The 20,728-nt window shown below is 40.7% G+C and overlaps 1 protein-coding gene across 15 annotated transcripts in view; it reads left to right on the top strand.

Annotated features, from left to right (window-relative positions):
* Window positions 1-20,728, top strand: part of CCDC171 (coiled-coil domain containing 171) — a 488,107-nt gene that overhangs the window by 287,556 nt on the left and 179,823 nt on the right. For all 15 annotated transcript variants that reach the window (XM_032477676.1, XM_032477674.1, XM_032477673.1 and 12 more), the window contains one exon: window positions 13,313-13,498. The gene's annotated coding sequence lies outside the window, so the exon portion shown is untranslated. The remainder of the gene's footprint in view (window positions 1-13,312; window positions 13,499-20,728) is intronic.

The following is a 20,728-nucleotide window of genomic DNA, read 5'->3' as shown; positions in this document are numbered from 1 at the left end:
AATATTGAGAATCACAGTTTCATAGAATACTTACTGCATTGTTCTCATGCAGAGTTCTCATGATTTGGTGTTTGATCAAAAAGGTAGGGCATAAAACTGTATATAGAAGCTGTTATTTTTATAGGCTTTCTGCTCAGTCTTTTGAGGATGTGAACTAAGCTACACAACAGAACAAAATGGTCTGACTTTACCCAACAACAACAGATGTTGTGCTAAGGACTTTTGAACAAATGGATTTACATTTGAGAACCAAGCCTGTTTTTAAGTAGAATTGCTTCTATATGCAGAATGATTTTGATCTGTCTCTGTATGTATGCATAATGTATATAGCTACACTGGTATATATGTGAGAAAAAAAAACCCAAAATACTACCAGAAGTAGAATTACGAATAATTCTTGTTTTCTTTATAATTGTTATTTTCTCCATCATACTTTCCTAGATTTCTATATTTTTACAACAAACATGTATAATTTTATGTTTAGAATAAAATAAACTCTATAAAAATAGCAAAGGAATTGTGTATACGAAGAGCAGTACAAGAAGGGAGACTCCATAATGTGGCCAATGGAAATAGTCTTGCTTGAAATAGTGCAGTACACTACGTAAAAAGACTGTTCGCTGGATCATGCAAATTCCTTTTCTACCTAAGTCGAGTAAGAGATGCATTCACAGGTGGGAATACAGTTGACCATTTAGTAAGAGTCCTCGTGTCCACTCAGTTAGTAACCCTTTATTTAGTCGACAAACACCAGTGATACCAACACTGTTAACAGGAACAGTCCATTAATAGGATGTGTTATGGTATCCAGACTCTGTGCAAAATACATTATTTGTATTATCTCATAATTTCCAAAAATTTTCTCTTATGATCCCATTTTATGGATGAGGATATTTAGATCCACAGAGATTAAGTGATGTGCCCTGAATTAGGCAGTGAGGAAATGGCAGATTCTCCTGATGTCCCAACCTTTGATACACTGGAAAATACTGACAATTTGGGAAGAAAGATGTTACATTGTGATATGTAGAATAATTGGCCACCCAAAGAGGATAATTCAGTACTGGTTTAAAGAAAGAGAAAAAGAATATGAGTCCTCTGCTCTTTGGCAGACACACGTGGGGCCTTGGAAGTACTTGACAGCATCCATCAAGAAGTGGCCAGAGTACTTCTAGAGTTTTGTGTGCAACTGTTGATGAAGGCAGATAGACTGGTTAATCAATGGAGAATTACAGGGCGTTCTTTTTCTTCCCATTATTGGCAAACTCTGTACTTGGTTGAAAGACACTGCAGAACCAAGTGGTGAACAAGAAGGGATAACTTAGTTGAGGAATGAGAGCAGGATTTTAAGAAACTGCTGACGTTTAGGAAATGAAAGGGGCTGATAATAGCAATTAATGATTGTGAAATCTGGGCCTCTGCTGTGAGTCTTAAAACCAGTTCTAAAACAGAAGAAGATTAAAATACCTATTGATCTGCTGATGGGCCAAAGGTAAAGTTTAAAAGCAAAGCACTGACCAATATGTATTACTCTAATTAAACCCTTCTCTGCGAAGTGAATAAACACGAGCTGATAACTAGTATCTGTGAGTTCCTGAATTGATTCTGCACCGAGCATCCTTCAGAGATCCGGGCCATGTCCATCTGCAGTCACCTTCAGATAGGCTGTCTTGCTGCTGAGGGCGGCTGTAGGGCGCTCAGAGCTCTCATGTGCAACTGATCCCCTTACTTACTTTACTAATGCAGCGGCCGTAATAGCAACAGGCTTTGAAGTGAAAGCTTTGCTGGAATTCTGCGTTCATTGAAAACTACCACGCTTTCATAAAACCCAAGGACTCTAATGGGAAGGATTTCACATTAAGAAGGCAACAAGAGCCCAGAATGCCCCGGCCTGTGCCCTCTTGCTTGCTTGCCTGGAACCGACTGACGACGTGGACCATTTCTTTCAACTTTAGAGGTAGTGATAAGGACCTTGGAGAACTCTCCTGTTGACTTACATTTAGGTCAGTGTTTCCATTCTGCTGCTTATCTCATTTGTTTTTTCACATATGGCCGATTAACACAGGTTTTGCAAGGATCCTAGGGGGCTGGGGAGCATAGTAATTAAGAACTACCATGGGAATTTAGAGTGTGGTAAAGGTGGTATTTCAAATTCGTGGGGAAAGATGAATTGTTTAATACATGGCATTAGAATTACTGGCAGCCTTTTGGGAAAAAATAAAACTAGGTCACTTATACAGAAATAAATTCCATAAAATAAAAGATTTAAATATTTAAAATGAAAACTAGAAATGTACTAGAAATATACATAGGTGATTTATTTTTCATAATAGTGGTATAGAAAAGGTTGTTCTAGGCACAACTCTAAACCTAAAATCTGTAACAAAGAAAACTCATTAATTTGACTATGTATACACTTTAAATTTTATAGAAAAAAACATACCACAAGCAATGTCAAAAGATAAACAGCAAACTACAGAAAAATATTTGTAACACATATCAGAAAATGAGCTAATTTCTTAAACATTTAAAGAACTTTTTTCTTTTTATTTATTTTATTTTACAATATCATGTTTTTAAAATTGAAGTATAGTTGATGTACAGTATTACATGTTACAGGCATACAATATAATGACTCACAAATTTTTAAAGGTTATACTCCATTTATAGTTTTTATAAAATATTGGCTGTATTCCCCATCTTGTACAACACATACCTATAGCTTATTTTATACCTGATAGTTTGTACCTCGTAATCCTCCCACCTCCATCTTGCCCCTCCCCTCTCTCTATCCCCACTGGTACCACTAGTTCCTTCTCTACGTCTCTTAGTCTGTTTCTTTTCTGTTACATTCACTAGTTAGTTGTATTTTTTAAGATTCCACGTGTAAGTGATGTCTTACAGTATTTGTCTTTCTTTGACTTATTTCACTTAGCACAATGCCCTCCAAGTCCATCGATACTGTACACCAGAAACTAATATGACATGTTTTTACTGCACATATTTTTAAAAAATTTACATATATGTACTGTTCATTGTTTCTGAGAACATTTAGAGCTTTAGCTTTTTAAACTTGCATAGTTATCAAAGGAATAAAGCCAACCACAAAATAAGAATTAATTCAAAAAGGTACATATACCCTGCTATTAATAGCAACATTATTTGTAATTGCCAAGACATGGAAGCATCCCAAATGCTCATCAACAGATGAATAGATAAAGAAGATGCAGCAAATATATATGTACTGGAATACAACTCACCCATAAGAAAGAAGGATATTTTGCCATTTGTGGCCCTTCATTCACTTTTTTTTTTTCACTTCAAGAACCAGAACTTTATAACTGGCATAAACACTTCAATTGCATCAGAAACAACAAAATACCTAGAAATAAACTTAACCAAGGAGGTTACCTATACTCTGAAAACCAACATTTAAAGAACTCTTACAAATCAGTATGAAGAAGGTGAACACTCCAATAAAAAATGGACAGACATGGAGCATCAGTTCCCAGAAATAAATACAAGATTCACTGCAGCCTTATTTATAGCAGCTAAATCCTAGAAATACAAGTTTTTCCATGACAGACTCATTAACTAAATATGATAACAGCTATTAAAAAGAATGAAGTGGAGTTACATATATTGATAATGGAAAGATGTTCATATGTCCAAAATAATATTTTTAGGTTAAAAATACCCAGCAGGTTGCATAACAATGTTTAGTATAATCGTATTTATATGCAGAAATATAAGTCAGTCTGGAAGAATGTACAAGTTAATGGTTAACTCTGAGGATTAGGACTGGAATATAAAAGGATAACTTTAGTTCTGTATTGTTTGAATTCTACATTGTATTATTTTTAAAAATAATTTTAAGCACAATTAAGTAAATAAATATGAAAGCAAATTGTAGTGAAGGCTCAAACAGGTAATGAAAATGGGACATAAGGATGGATACATCATACATTGAAAAAGAATAATCAACAAAGCTTAGTCCTGAATTGGTATAGGGTGAGGGGATTGTCCACTTGCATCCTGGGTCTCATATCATTCAACCGTCTGTGTCATTTTGGGTCATTTGGGAAGCAAGCACTGAGACAGAGTTGAGAGTGCAAGAGGTGTATTGAGGAGTAGTGTGAGTAATGCCTGTGAAAGATCAAGGGAGAGGGAGTGGAACTGGGGAGGAAGCCTTCAGATGGTGGAGCTGATCTGACACCTATAGAAGGCGAAGAAGGGAAGAAGAATTAGGCAGGGAGAGATTCAAAGCTCATGCAGACCAGACAGCGCCAATCCAACATGGAGCTTTAGAGCAAAGACAGCTTTTAGAGGAGACCTGTTTCGGGCAGAGATGGCCAGACCCTTGTAGCCCCACCATGTTTAGCAGTTGGCTGGGGACTGCCCAGAGGAGCATGACACTGTCGAAGATCCCAAAGGTGCTACAGCCAGAGGCTCTTAGATCCAGCACTCCTTGCATCAGAACAGCAAGTTCTTTCTTGAAGGGAGAGCAGGTCCCCACCTCCTTGGCTGCCAGAGTCCAGACCCACTTCATAGATGTTCAGGGAGTGCTCTTCCAGGTTGCCAGGGGGCCTCTCTTTTGGAGGGGAAATGTAGAAGGGGGAGGTTGGAAGGACAAACTACAGCCACTGTTGCTGCATTTGGTCTCAGGGCTGCCAGTGATACTCACTCCCTTCTCCGCTGTCTATCCAAAATCCTCCTTGTCCTCAGCTATCACCTTAGCTGGTCCCAGTGATTTACCTGGTGACATTACCCAAATTGTCATTCCTGAGGGGTTTGAGCCCCTGACAACCATACCTTTCTCAGGCCCTTGTGTATTCACTATCAGAACTGAGGAGGGAAGTGCCAGGATGGGGATGCTGTTAGCCATGGGGGCAGGAGAATTTCACATTGCACGTGCCCCGTGCCCTCACAGCTCCCATCACTGTGAAATCCAAAACATGTACACGCGTTGCCACGTGTCTTCTGGCTAAGATCTATAAAACTCAAAATTTTGTAAACTTACAAACCCAAAGCCTTTTCTTTCCAGATTATTGACTATAAAATAACTGTGAAAAACAAAAAAATTGACTTTTCTGCTTACAGTAACCCTCCTTCAGGCAATGCGCATCTCCAGAATTGCCTAAATGAGACATATCTCTGTGACAAGGAGGTGTTGGTGAAAAACATACTATTTAATACTTCAAAAAGTTTGGAAAAAATTTTTAAAAACCATTTTTAATGCTCTCGATTTTCCAATGAAGTTGAAGTCAGGCCGTTAGCAGACTGAGGGTGGGGAGAGAGTCTGGAGATTTGAGGAGAGGAGAGAAGACGTGGAATACTCATCTCAGAGGGGGAAGAATGCTTCTTAGACAGAGCCCGTCAGCTCAGCTGCGTGATTTTCTCCAGTGGTTGTTTAGGTGAAGACATGAGAATCGGTGGGTTCATTCTGGAATGAGGTGTCCCCTCCCAGATGCCAGGGAGACAGGAAAGGAAGTTAAGGGTGCTTGTGAGGAGGTGTTTGTAATGAGGGGCCATAGCACCTGGTCTGGATAAGGACTGATGCTCCTTCTTGTTATCTCACTCCTCTCAAGACTGGCTCAAGCCACTCTTGTCTTAGAAATAACCTTTCTTGTCCTCATTCACATCCCCTTCTGGCCTCCACTGTATCTTTTGCCTCTCCTTCACAGCCAGGTTTCTCAAAAGGTTTGTCTATACTGTGGTCTCCATTTCTTCACTGCTCATCACTCAACCCACTCCAAATGGAATTCCATCTTGGTTACAAATGTGTGCAGTTTCACAAAAGTCATCCATGACTTGTAGGCCACTGAGTCCAATGGATAGTTAGGAATGCTTTTTAGTGTTACCGTATTTTATCTCTCAGGAGCTTTGGGCACTTTCGACCAATCACTCCTTCATGGGATACTTTTGTCCCCGTGGCTTCTGTGACATTCTCTTAGTTTTCCTTCCTACCTCAACGACTGCTCCTTAATTTTCTTCATTCTTGACTAATCTTTTTTTGCCTTACTTTTCCAGTTAGAATTGAGTTTGGATGCACTTAACAGAAAACAAAAACTCATAGTAACTTAAATAAGATAGAAGAGTAAATTCTCTTTGAAATGAAGGAAGCCCAAAGGTAGGCCATTACAGGAATTCAGGATCTATCTTTCTGGGGCCTTATTCTGAAGCCCTGTCTTTCTCATCCTATACTCTTTTTAGTCAAACTCATCCATGTCCATGGCTTTCAATACCATGTCATACCACTGATTACAAACCCATGTTTTTTCAGTGCTTCATGCCCCTTTGAGCAGAGCTTTTTTGGCAGAACGTTGGCCTTAGAATTTTGAAGGAACACTATATTGTGAGCTTGCACTTGGTTCTGGGTGTGCCCATCATGTAGTACAGAGCCGAGGTTCGGGAAATACCAGTTGAAGGTAAATAATGTCAGGACTAGGGAAACCAAAGGAGCCTGGGAAGGAAAAGGGCCGAAGGAGCCATTTTATGATGCAGCTCCCGTGATGGGGGGATCTTTGAGGTCACTGAGGAGGAGTGAGAAGGCCGAACTGCCCTGCTTCCATCTCCACTGATCCCAGGGAGAGACCCTTTGCTGCCTCCACAGGCTTTGCTGCCTGCTTGTTCATTCCTCAGTGACACTGTCTGCACGGATATCCCTGCAAAATCCTTGCCAGCCTGGAGTATCTTGCAAGCAGTCTGGCTATTAAAAATATTCAGTCCAAGAAGTTTTCATTTTCATTGAACATTACAGAATAATTGTATAAAGTTTGGGTAATGAAGATCATTCACGTAAAATCCACCCCACAGGAAGTGGTGAAGGCCTGCTCTGTAGAGGAGCCAGGCTAGATGCTCGGGGGAGGAGACGCCTCACGTCCACAAACCACACACACAGGCAGACTTGAGAACATTCACATTTCCACTTTATTTAAATCACCAATTTCTTATTTAGGTTTCTACCCTATGCTGGATGCTCTATTAAAGGAATTTTGGGCACAAGAATATAAGTTACTCAGAATAAGAATTAGTTCTTTTTTTTCTGATTTTTTTATAATGAAGAATTAAGGAGGATCAATCCTTGTTTTGGAGCAAAAAGAACAGAGTTGTCAACAGTCAATTTGCCTGTAAAGCATTTTTTAGATCTAAGAGATTATTACCATTAACTATCTACTTTCAAGATTTTTTTTCCTCAAATTTATTTTTATAGCAGTCCAGGTAAAATGTTTTGTTAAAAAATTAGTTCCATTTCCCTTCCAAATAATATTGGACTAAATAACTCAGAAGTTTATCTGGATTAAAAAACCACACAGTCTGCATGTCATTTATAGTCACATGATTCTTGTTAAAGGCATTTAGGTTTTCTCAGTTTTCTATCAATTTGACTATTGATATATGTGGTCACCTTTTTGCTTTAGTAGGATAGTATTAGAACTACTAAGTGAGTCTCATTTTCTTACCAAAAAGAGCCATAAGGGAAATGATCAAAAACCTTAAAGATAGCATATCAGAGGTAAGAATATATTTTCTTAAAGTCCAAATTGGAAATAAGACATAACTCTTCTCTTTTAAAGAAATTACTGAGTTGGGGTGGGTATATAGCTCAGTGGCAGAGTGCGTGCTAGGTTCAGTCCCCAGTAGCTCCATTAAAAAAAAAAAAAGGAAAAATTCTTTAAGAATATTTCTAATTGAAGAATCAACAATAGAGCTAAGGAAAAGCTATTGTGGTACACCAGGTTCAGTAACAGAGTTCCCAGAGATCGTACCCCGGAACCTGATGGCCTGTTTAATGGCAAGAGTAGGGATAGGAGGGTGAGTATCTGTGATTTCAGTGTGGCCAGAAGTTTCCGTTTCAGCTAGAAGTAGACATTGACTTCCCACCTGAGTGCACACAGCTCTTTTGTTTTGGGAACGACAGTTCCGTGAGCTCCTTTGTTCTGCAAAGTTAAAGCTGGATCTTTTTCTGGGATGGAGTATTTAAGATGAAGAGGACATAAGCTATTCTCCATAATAATATTTTAAAAAATCCTTGCTATGAGCAGAGTTACATCTTTGCAAGATTATAATGATGGTAACTTGGAAAAAGAAAAGATTTTCTTCTCCTTCAGCTAAAAGGAGAGTGGATGTAGGGCAGGTGAAGGACACATTTATCTGGGGAAGTTCTGCTGATACTGGCCCTGGGGTGATACTGGCCCAGAGGACTAAGGTGGGAGGTATCCAGTGGTTGCTTCGTGGACAGCAAAGTGGAACCTGGGACAGCAATCCCCAACATCCAACTGTATGTTATTGTCCCCTGTGTTGTAATTTCTTTCTGCATCATACCCTAGGCCTTCAGTAAAATTGTGTTAGATGTTACTACATTTTCTTAGCTGTGCTCTGGCAATTAAGAGAGAGGCTTGTGGCCATGCTTGGGGCCCAGGAATCCAAGGAGAGGGGCAACAGTCAGAAGCCATGACAAAATGGCAAGCACTGGGGGCCAGAGAGAGAGGTGGCTGCATTTTAAGGCAAATGGCCATTAGGACAGAACCATGGGACACCTAAGTGTGTCCTGGGGGCTCTCAGGAAGACTTGGGGAAAACCTGACTTTAAACATGACATTTCTGCACTCATGAAAGGTAGGAATTCTGGCTATATTAAATAAGATTAAAAGGAGGGATGGCTTTTGAAGGTTAAGACTGTAAGAAAGTCTGTGTCAGACTTGGAAGAGATCTTAAGAAGAAACCTGGTAAGGGTGCCAAGGCCATTCAATGGGGAAAGAATAGTTTTTTTTCAACAAATGATGCTGGGACAACAGGATAGCCACATCCAAATGAGTGAAGTTGGACCCTTATCTCACATCACATACTATAAAAATTAATTCAGAATAGATCAAAGCTCTAAATTTCAGAGCTATAAACTTTTAAACTCTTAGAAAGCCTGAGGTCAATCTTTGTAATCTCAGATTTGGCAATGGAACATTAAATATGACACCAAGACACAAGCAACGAAAGAAAAAGAAAAGATAGATAAATTGAATGTCTTCAATATTAAAAACTTTTGTGTGTCAAAAGATCCTATCAAGATATGAAAAGGTAATCCATAGAGTGGAAGAAACACTTGCAAATTATATTTGCAGTAAGGAGCTTGTATCCAAAATATATAAGAACTCTTACAATTTAATAATAGGAAGACATATAAAAAATGGACAAAGGATCTGCATAGACATTTCTCCAAAGAAGATATATAAAGAGCCAGTAAACACATGAAAAGATGCTCCACACGTTGCCGAAAGCCATGCTGAGATACCACTTCACACGTACTAGTATGGGTATAATAAAAAAGTCTGATAATAACGAGTGTAGGGGAGAGTGAGGGGAAGTTGGAAACCTCATACATTGCTAGTGGGAATGTAAAATGGTGCAACCACTTTGGAAAGCAGTCTGGCAGTTTCTCAAATGGTTACAGATAGAATTATCATCTGACTGAGCAATTCCACTCCTCAATATTACTTAAATGAAACCACAATATATGCCACAGAAAAACTTATACAGGAATGTTGATAGCAGCATTATTCATAATAGCAAAAAAAAAACAACACTTGGAAACAGCCCAAATGTTCATTAACTGATGAGTAAATTAATAAAATCCAGTATATCCACAATATAAGATATTATTTGGCCATAAATAGAATAAAGTACTGATTGATGCTACAGCATGGAAGAACCTTGAAGATAGTATGCTAAATGAAAGAAGCCAGCCACAAAGTATCACATGTGATTCTGTTTGTATGAAATGTCCAGAATAAGCAGACCTACAGCGACAGAGTGTACATTAATTGTTGCCTGGGCTGGGCAGAGAGATAGTGACTGCTGCAAGGTAGAGGATTTCTCTTTTAGTTGATGAGAAAGTTCTAAAATTGACTGTGGTGATGGTTGCACGTATCTGTGAATATACTAAAATCCACTGACTTGTATACCCTAATGGGAAATTTTATGATAAAGGAATTATCTCTCACTTAAACTGATGTATGTGTGTGTGTTTGTGTGTGTGTGTGAATACATCTAGTTTGGCTTCCACTTTAGACACAGTTGGACAACTCATCCATCCAAAGCCAGGCTCTTCCAGGGAAAGGAAATCTAACACCTCCTCCAGCTCCTAGCTTCAAACAACCGTCAGGGGCAGAACATGTCATTCTCTAGGCCTTAGGCCCTTTCCTAGCTTTCCTCAGAAATCTTGGTGTTCTACATCTTAGTGTCAAATCTGGACAATTTAGACACCTGTAGGGACAGCCAGGTAGCAGAAATGTGGTTCAGGGGAAGGGAGCCGTGGGGCATTTGGTGAATGGGGAAGCACTTAGGAACTACCACACTGGGTTGTATACCTGGCGTCTCACAACGTGCAGCCCTGAAAACTCACCAAAGACTTTTGAAATTAAAACAAAACAGAACGAAACACAACACAAAGCCAGGTCAAGCAAGGAAAGCACAGCATTGGGTAAGATTTCTCCAGTGGGTCCTGGTTTCTTGATCTTTGCTCTACGAGAGATGAGTGGTAGCTCTAAGTGTGACACTTTGCCTTTTCCTGGCTGAATTTTTCAACATTCTCAAGGGCATATAGTATCAGAAAATCATCTTTCTTTCCCTTATTTGTTATTTCTGGTGCTGGTTGTGTCCTGGGCTGACGAGTTAGTTAAGACCTCCATTCAACCAGGAAAGCAGCCTGTATCTAAACCTCTGCTTTAGGCCTTTAATACTGGCTCATATTACCCAGTTTCGAGTTTGCAGCATCCAAAGGTGAAGTGGACGGACGTGGTGGTCACTGTTTCTTGTGCTTCCATTGTGTCTGCAGACAGCCTACAACGTCACCTGCCAGCTCCCACTTGCTCCTCTCTGTTCCCAGCTGCAGCCCTCATTAGCTGAATTGATTTCTGGGGCTGCAGCACCCGGTCAATGGCAGACACTCCCCACCCTCCCTCCCCCCAGTGAGAGGTAAAAGGCTCCAGTCCCCGTGGGGCGGTTGTGCTTACTGTAAACCCATCCAGACTCCCCACCGTGTGTTTGCACACAGCCCTCACCTCCTCAGCAGCCTTCTACAAGGACCCCACTCCACAGTAAACATTTTAGCAAAGTGCATTTTGTGTGGGGGAGTGAAGCGTGAGCTCCAAAGGGACACTTTGTAGTTGAAGGAAAAGAGGACACCCCAGTTCTCATACATACAACACTTACTAACGGTTAACAGTGAATACCTGGATTTTGTCTGAGCGTGGAATTCTGTTTCTAAACGCCCCCGTTATCGAGAGATCAACAGGATTAGTTTCACTGGCAAATAAAGAGACAGAAAAGGGCCAATTAGAATATTTAGTCCTTGTATGGTACATTTCATCCAAGTGTTTCAAAACCCTTTTTGATAGTTATAAAATTTACCCCTCTACCCTCCACCCCAATAGCTTGTCAGATAGGTAAATATTGTTGGCTTGGAACCTAAGTAAGACACGCAGTTGAACCAGGAACTCGTCCCCTCAGAAAGCTCTTGACACTTGATGCATCATTTCATTGCTCTTTTTCTAATTTCTCCAGTCAGTTTCAGTGCAAATTTCCATTTGCTGTGTGCCCAGGACAAATGAGGGGGCCTTTGTCTTATGTGGTCATTTGATTTTTTTAAGAGCAGGACACTGATCTCAGGCATAAAATCCTTGAATTATAGAGCTGGAAGGGACCTTTGAAATCACTTGGTCCCATCTCCTTCAATGTAGATTTTTATTCAGGAGACACAGAGAGGATGTGAAAATTGGGAGGTTTTTTTTTTTGTTTTTTGTTTTTGGCAACCACTAACAGAGATGCAGAGATTACGCCAGTGGTTCTAAACATGGTGAATATTCAGTATGGACATTATAATAGTGAAATACAAACACATCAGCCAACTTTTGAATTTAGATGATTGAATGGAAGATCACTCTCATCTACCCACAACACACACATACATAAAAGAAAAAAGCAGCCCTGTAAGAATTCAGTTTGCTAAATTAATCATCATGTCGGTGATATGGGCAGAGTGTTGAAAAGATTGAGTTGGGCAGCCTGAGTTGAAGTGTACTGTCTAGTTTTCTTCAAGGGAGAAAGACTGTGTTTAATGGACTCATGTCATCTAGCCATTGATCAGATGAGCTTTTTTAGAAAGGCAGGAATAATCCATCAGGCCTTTCAGAAATTGGACAAAATGTTCCACAAGATTGTTCAACTGCTTTCACTCTGATTACATATTCTTCTATCAACTATCTGATTCCTACCTTGGTACTCTAGGCAACTGGATCCTGGAAAGGTGGGTTCCTCAAAAGTAGATACAACCTTTGAGTCACTAGTAAGTTCTATCTGCTATAACAAAACTGATGCACTGACTTTCTGATTTATACATCAGTCCCTTATAAGTTTGGTTACTGTGAACCAGCCAGTCATTTCTGGATGAGTCATTCCCTCCCCACCTCCTTCACCAAATGTTGTAACTCTGTGAGACCCAACCAGAGATGGCCTCCTTGTCTCATTATATGTTGCTAAAATCATATGTAAGAATATGTGGATTTTAACAGGGAAGAGAAGCTGGGAAAGGTAACATTTAGTGTAACATAGAGACAGTTGTTGTGGCAGGTTCATCCACAGAGTAGGGGAAGCAAGGAAGAGTCCCTTCTTAAAACTGAGGAGGTGATCTTGAGCAACACTCCAGGGATCATGGGCACTGGGGGTGCATATGAGAAACAGCAACTGTGGTCTGAAATACTTCAGTCTGGAGCCACGTGTAGAAAAAGAGGGAGTGGGGAGAGGAGACTTAAGCTCCTGCCGGAGGCCAGTAATGTGAATCATGCGAGGTAAATATTTGCCTGTGGGTTGAAGGGCGCTTGCCTTCTGTGTACACAATGCCCTTTAGCGGATGGTTCAGAGACAGCATTTAGCCTTTAAAGGAGGAAGAGGAGTGGGATTGTAGGATCCCTGGGAAACAATGATGGAAGTGAATTAGTCAGAGGTGTCCCCACATGGGGTTTCACAGCAGGGATACAGATCGTGCATCTGAGCAGAGGCCTCACAGTGAGTGTCAATGGAGTAAGCCACAGGCAAAGAAGGCAGTTTTAGTAAAGACATTGAGGAACAGCACAGAAAGACAGTTCTGGAAGCAGGAATGAAAGACACCGTTGGAGGAAGAGTAGCAGTGTGAAAAATGCTGTGTTTTAAATATTTTGCAGTGTAGTTCTCTTAGAGGTGAAGTTTTAATAATCCATATGAACTTATTATTCACAATTTTTCTGAAGAATGACAGGCAAAATGGTCTTCTCTGTTGTTAGGAGTGACAACGGAGCCCAATTATGCGGAGTTTCTTTTAATAATGGAGCAGAACGTGCATACTTTCCAGAGGCACGGCCAGCCAGAAGCCACTGTCACCTTTTCTGTGGAACAAAGGGAGAAATTCATCCATTCCTGCCTCTGTCCAGACAGCCACTCAGCATTTACTGAACTGTGCACCAGGACGGGTAAGTGCAGGATGAAAAATGCTAAATAAGACCCTGCTTTCCCAAAGCTCACGGTGAGTGCAGGAGACGGATGGACAGGAAATGACAGTGGTGTGAGGAGCTCAGCTGAGACCCAAGGGTTTCCCTTCCCAGAGGGGGCTCTCCCCTCCCCACCCACCCGTCAGAAGGTTGTCTCAGTTCCTCATCCTCTCAAGGGTTGCTGGTCTTGTCACACTGTGACACCCTAGTGACTCAGAGCCTCATCCCCACTGAGCCAGCAGCGCCCGTTCCTTCTCTGCGGAGCCTGAGGAGGTGAAGAGAGGACAGACTCTCTTTCATTCCCTGACCACTCCGTCCTGCTCATGGCGTCAGACCCATGTGGACTGCTCGCCAAATAGGAAGTTCTCTCCTGAAAGTTATGGCAAGCAAACACTAAAGGGAATTAAATTCTGGCTCACTGGAACTTTCCCAAGGCAGGCCTTCAAGACTGAAGCATTCACAGGGTGGATGTCCCACGTGTGATTCCCCACTGCCCTCTTTGCCCCTATGCCCACGGCATCTGTGAAGATGAACTGTCTTTTTAGCTCTAGAAGATTTTAGGATCTCTGTGTTGTTGGTATGGAGGTTTTACAAGGGTGTGTGGTTCTTTTATTGCTTGTGCTGGGACCTCATGGACTCCTTTGACATGTAGACTCATGAGCTTTTGTTCTTGTATTATGTCTTTGATTGGTCAGAGGTTGGTCCTCCTGGACTGGCAATCTGGGTCTCTTTCCTCTTATTGTGTTTTAGGCTTTGTTAACTACTTGGTCAGCTTTTCCTTGTCCAGGGCTGTTTCCTTGATTTTATTTCCAAATGTTCTGTTGCAATTTTGTTACTATGACACTGATAATTTTTATTTTGAAGAATTCTTTATGGGTTTCTGGTTGTTCTTTTATCATAGCAACATGATCTCATTTCACGGATACAGTTTTATCTCAAATCTCTTGCAGAACACCAGTGAAAGTGATTTCGGTTCACTGAATGATCTCCAGTTCCTCTGGGGTCATGTGTTCGTGTTTATTCATCTCGATCTTCCTTATTCATGTTTGTGATCTCCTCAAGTGTCTGATATTCCTTGGTTTTCCATTCATGGGTGATTGATGGGATTGGTGTGCAAGGATAGAGGGTGTAGACTGGCAGGGTGAGCAGGCAGGGAGCCAGCCAGCATCTTGAGGACTCCTAAATGCTTCAATGTGAAGGTTTTAGCCGTGTGGTCCCAACCCTCACACTGGCTGCCATGGTTTTCCTGCCTGAGTGCTCAAACTTCTCAAACTAACGTCTGACACTTCCACTTTCCAACAGTCTGAGGAATGTCTTCACCCATCAGATCTACTGGTGTTCTCAACTCCAAATGCCCCCAGTATATTTTCTTCCTTCACAGACCTGTTTCCTTCTCTGGGCTTCCTATTTCTGATAGCTGCACAATCTTCCCAGTGTTAAAAACCACAGAATAATAATCAGAATGATCTTATCCTCCATACTCAGTCTGTGTCTGATCCCTTGAAGAGACCACCATGCCCATCCTTCCTCTTCCCATTGCAGCCTCTCAAGCCAGATTGTCATCATTTATTCTTTAGAAAACTTCCAGGTTTCCCTTTAGCCTCCTGTCTCGCACTGTCAGATTACTACTCCCTAAATGTAGTTCTCTTTGCATTATTCTGCTGCTCAAAATTCTTTCCTCTATCCCTTCTGTTTACTCATTACTGCCCAGCTCCTTAATCCAGGGCTTCAGGGGTCCAACCCACTTCTCCCACATCACCTGCAGGAGGCAAAAACATGCAGGGTGGGCTCTGAGGACAGATAGACACAGTCAGGACCTGACTCTGATGCTCACAGGGCAAATTATTTGCCCTCTCTTAGTCACAGGTTTCTCAGCTCTAACTTTGGGATAATAAAATATAGATTATTGAGAAGATTTAATGAGATAATGTAGCAAAAGAAGTTGTACAGGGCCTGGAGCAGAAAAATAAATACTATTTGAAGGTTATACTTATGGTTACTTCTTTTGTTATTATTGTTGTTTACTTCTTGCATCCAGTATCTTTTAGCCAAATTGGTCTCCCTGTCCCTCTCTGTGCTCTGGCTCAAGTGCCCTTCCTCTCTCTACACTGTCAAATTTTGTTAACACTTTTAAAATTTGTGGTAACATTAAATCATCCATTTTAACCATTTTTAAGTGTCCAGTTCAGTGGCATTAAGTGCATTCTCATTGTTGTGCAACCATCACCACCATCCACATCCAGAACTTTTTCATCTTGCCTGACTGAAAGAAGAGTCCCTTACTCCCTCTCCCCCCAGCTCCTGCCAACCACTGTTCTACTTTCTGGCTCTATGAATTGTGCTCTTCCAGTACCCGAAATTAGTGGAACCATGTAACACTTATCCTTTTGTATCTGGCTCATTTCAGTTAATGTGATACTTCAAGGTTCATCCATGTTACAGCATGTATCAGAATTTCACTTCTTTTTAAGGCTGAAACATTCCATCATGTGGATCTATCACATTAATTACCCACTCATTCACCATCGGACACTGGATTGTTTCTGCATTTTGATTATGGTGAATAATGCTGCTGTGAACATGGATGTGCATGAACGTGGGTATTTGAGTCCCTGCTTTCCCTGCTTTTGGTTATATACCCAGAAATGGAGTTGCTGGATCATATTGTTACTCTGTGCTTAGCTTTCTGATGAACTGCCACACTGCCTGCCACAGCAGCTACATACACTGTCAATTTTAATTGTCCTTTAAGGTCCAGTTCCGTTGCCACCCACTCCCTGAAGCTTTTCGGATCCCTTTCTAGACAGAGCTCTGTCTAGAAGGTGTTAGAAGCACTGGGACTGGGCTCTGATTGTGCCACTGGGGAGGTACAGTCCATCACCTTGGACTATGGTGTTTTGCTTGTAGATCACCTTCCCACAGCCCTCTTAAGGAGCGGCTTGTTTCTCATGCTGCCTCACTCAGAGCAGGTGCTCGATCTGTACTTTGTGAATGAAAGAAAGAGCAAACGAATGAATGAATGGAGTAATGACCAGCCTTGCTCTGAATTACCAAGAGATGCTGACACCTCGCAGGGAGGGTGCAAGTGGTCAGCCCCCCCCCCCCAACGCTTTCATACAGAGTGGAAGTGGTGAGCCGTTCCTGCAGCATCCTCACAAACCAGCATCACGCTCTTCAGTGCTGCTTCCTGGGCTCAGCCTCCTCAGTCACATTAAGAAGCAGCGTGTGCTGCCGATGTCTGTCGAATTTCCCTAATAAGGAAAACAGGTTGCCACCTGGGTCTGCGGAGACATCTTGGATGCATTGTATTTAAATTTTGTTTTCATTGAAAATTTATAGCCACCCCCTTCTACTCTAATGTAATGAATAATTAGAAGCAATTACAGGGAAATTTAGCAAATTACCAAGCCATCTAGGAGTAAAAATTAGTGTTTATGGTGTTTCTCCTTTGCTGTCTGGCAATCCAAAGTGATATATTATGTGCATGCAGACACCATGCGCAGATACCTTTCTATGCACCTAGCGGTTTTCCAGTAAGATCATAAAAATCAATGCGTGGCAGTAGAGTCTTGTGACATTAAAGGGCCTGCTTAATAAATATTGGATGATGGGGGCGGGGGAAGAATGGATTTGAGCAGTAGAAACTTAACCACAAAAGATTTTATGCTGGTACATTAGAGATAAGTTTTTTAAAGTTTATTTTTCAATTTAAAAATGTACATTTTAATTAAAGAAATTAAGGGAGAAAAAACAGAAAAGTAAAAGAAATTTCACCAAGGCTGCCCAGACTCTCCACCCAGAGAAGATTATTTTTCCATTTTGGTATATTGACTTTATATTTTCTATGCATGTTTGCATGTTTTACTGTCATAGTTTTTTTTTTTATCACACTGCACAAAGCATTGCTATTTTGATTTTAAAACTTAATGGAGTCACTTAAACATACTCTCATGTTGCTATGACCAAGCCACATAGATAGCACATGATTATTTTACATTCCCTATGACCGTCGTTTTAGCTTGTTTCCACTTTCAAAGTATTATAAATAATACTGCAGGGGACTTCGTAGTACATACAGCTTTTTTCCTATATTTTAAAATTAGGATTCTTAAAAAGGATTCCTGAGTTGCAGGCTTTTTTAAATTCTTGATTCTTTTTTACCTAATTGCTTTCCTAAGAGCTTGTAGTTATTTGCTTCTTAACCTGTGACGTTGAGAGTACCTGTTTGGCGCCACCAGTACAAGCGCCAAAGAGCACTGTTGAAGTATTTTGCTACTTTAAGTGGCAGTTTTTATTTTTCTGGTTAAAACTGAGGTTGGGTGAAGTTGGAATGAGTCAAGATTCAGTAGCTGGGAATAGAATTCACCTGCTCTAGTTTATGGAGATTTATTTCATTACATGCTTTGCAAAAGAAACAGGACTGGGCTGAGCTGTAAGATAGGACTTTGAGAGCCACATCACAGAACTGGGTCACAGAAAGAACTGCTTCTGCCCTGTGAAGCTACCACTGTTGGGGGAGGAGGGAATCTGTACAGGAAAACCAGAGAGCCCACTGCAGTGTTTGCCAATGGAAATGGAGAAAGGAACACAAAACACAGCCTTACCTCATTTCTGCCTTGCAGTTTAAATCCCATCTGTCACTGTGGTGGCCAGGGAGTCCTATAAATATAGATTTGAGATTTCCAGCTTCTGCAGTACAGGAAGACCCACTAGGAGGAGGGCCGGATGGATGTCAGGTGCTGATCTCCCATGTCCACCACAACGTTGTTCAAAATGTCTGGAATGTTTGCTAACCTGGTGTCTCACCTCCTAAATGAATTATCATTTTCCAAGCTTTTCTAGGCTATCTAGTAAAAGAAGCTGCTAGTGACTAGAAAGACATGATGTCATTATTTCTGAGGAGCTTATAGCCTTGCCTTTGGTAGAATTGAAGGTGAGGAGAAAGTGAGACAGGGCAACAGATGACTCCACTGGCTCCCAAACTGCAGGGCCAGGGTGGGGGGATCCAAAATTTTAAAGTGGATTTCTTCGCGCATATATCAGTATTTAAACGTCACAAAGAGATAAATTAACTCTATTAACAACAGTGTAGTCATTCAAACATTATTTTCTCTTCCTGCTAATACCTGGACCTTATTCATTTATTAACTTCTTAAGCAACTTGTTTCCTTATTGAATAAATTATGATCATTTATGCATAATCAGTAATCAAAGTAATAAATCAAACTCCATCATAGCCTCGGCTTACGTCCTAGGGCTGTGCAGCCCCAGGGATCACTGTTCACACAGAAGAGAATCTGAACGGCACCCTGTGGAGCTGTGCTCAGTCGCAGAGGCCCTGTCAACTCCTCACTTCACTGGAGGGTTGGTTCTGTTTTCTCCTTACTGAGCTTTTCAGAAAGCTGCTGATACCCAGGACAGCTACAGAGGGTTATGGGGAACTAAGCCTTTAGCAAGCCCAGAATAGCCTTTTTTTCAGAGATGGTGTGAACTCAGAAGACATCACCCAGGGCCACCATCATTCCTCCCCAGAGATATCTCTTTCTAGTCTGGCCTTTTGGTCATTTGACTTAGTGTCCAGGATTGAGCGATTTTGCCCATGGATAATAGGCTTTTAGTTTTAGGGCTATTTGGAAGACTGACTGAGTCTAAAGAAGTGGTGGATTAATTTAAGAAAGTGGGAACAAGCCTGTTGCAAAGGCAAAACATTAACAGTTTCCTTTCAAAATCCCTCTCCAAAGCCTTTGCTTTGGGAGTTGACCTCTAACCCATGATTTCTGGGATCACACCACATTGCCCTGCCTGCCTAGGGAAGGACTCTGAGCTCTCACCTCTTCTTTCTGTCTTCCTAAGAACCAGAGGCGAGTCCCTAGAAAGAACATCTTTCAGATGTTGGTGAGTTGATGGTTCCCATCCAATGCCCACTGATAGTAAATTGGGTGACATCTGTGGGTGGTTAAATGAAGGACCCATTCCACACAGAGCCTAATTCCCTATGGAAGGGACTCCAAATTCTGTTGTAAGAAGACAGAAGGCCACCAGATTTTTTTAGTTATTATTTCTGGTTTTCCCACAGGCAAGGGCAGGAGTTGAACTCCAAGGACAATCTGGCTTTAGGTAAGGGTTGAAAGGGATGAGAGAGAGAAAGAAAAAGAAAGAGAGAAAGAAAGAAAGACGTGGTTAGAGCAATTTCACTTGTGGGAAGAGGAATAACCCTCTACCCAGTCAATGCTAAGTCCGTTGATTAGTTGATACATACCAGCATGAAGATATAAATACCAGAAGGAGGAAACTTCTTTTTTTTTAAACTATTATTGGTGGTTTTGGAATAGCTACAACCTATAATTGCCATATATTCTATATTTTCCAGAACAGTCTGGATTTTAAATATTTGCTTTCATTATCTCTATAAAACATCAAAAATATTCTGGAAATGCAAATATTTTGACAAGTTGTTAACTGAATGAATCAAGTCATTAAGCATTACAAATGGGTGAATTCATTCTGTTGGTTTGAGCATGAATTCAAGGAGCTCAAATGGAAAGCTCAGTGTTGCTGACTAGCAGCTTCTGGGCAGGGGAGAAGTCATCAATGGACTTTGGCACTGAAAAGTCTCTTAAAATGTAAAGTATTCAGAGACTTGTCAAGAGATGTTTCGGGGGGGAAGAAAGGAAAATAGTTACTGAACAAATAAAGTTCTTTAAGTGTGAGTAGGGAAATAAACTAGCAACTTTAGCAGCAGATGAATAGCAAAGATGAATGTAAATATTACAGTAATTATGTGCTTTTGGCTATGTTTTACATTTTTACTTAAATTTTCCCAGTTCAATAAGACAATTCTTTAAATATATAATTGTGATTTAATTGTTACAGTTTTGTAATATTTTTCACATATATAAGAAATAAATATAAGAAATAAGAAATAAATAGAAGTAAATAGATAAGAACTCAGAGAAACTTCTGTAGTGAAGAAGGCAAGTTAGGTAAAAGCAGGAGATTGGGAGCTAGCTGGACTAGGAATCAAAGCCAGTTTCTGCCAGTTGCTAGATTTGCAATAAATTACTTAATCTCTCTAAGACTCAGGTCCCTAATTTTTTAAATGGAGGAAATAAATATCTCATAAGTTTATTGTGCTTGGGATTAAATGATTGTAAAGTGTTTGATTCAGAGTAAATATTCCATAAATGATAGCTGCTATGAAAATACTAATGA

This window comes from Camelus ferus, chromosome 4, assembly GCF_009834535.1.
Source record: "Camelus ferus isolate YT-003-E chromosome 4, BCGSAC_Cfer_1.0, whole genome shotgun sequence".
Classification (NCBI taxonomy): domain Eukaryota; kingdom Metazoa; phylum Chordata; class Mammalia; order Artiodactyla; family Camelidae; genus Camelus; species Camelus ferus.
The sequence above is the reverse complement of the archived record's forward strand: the minus strand, read 5'-3'. Positions and strand labels throughout refer to the sequence as shown.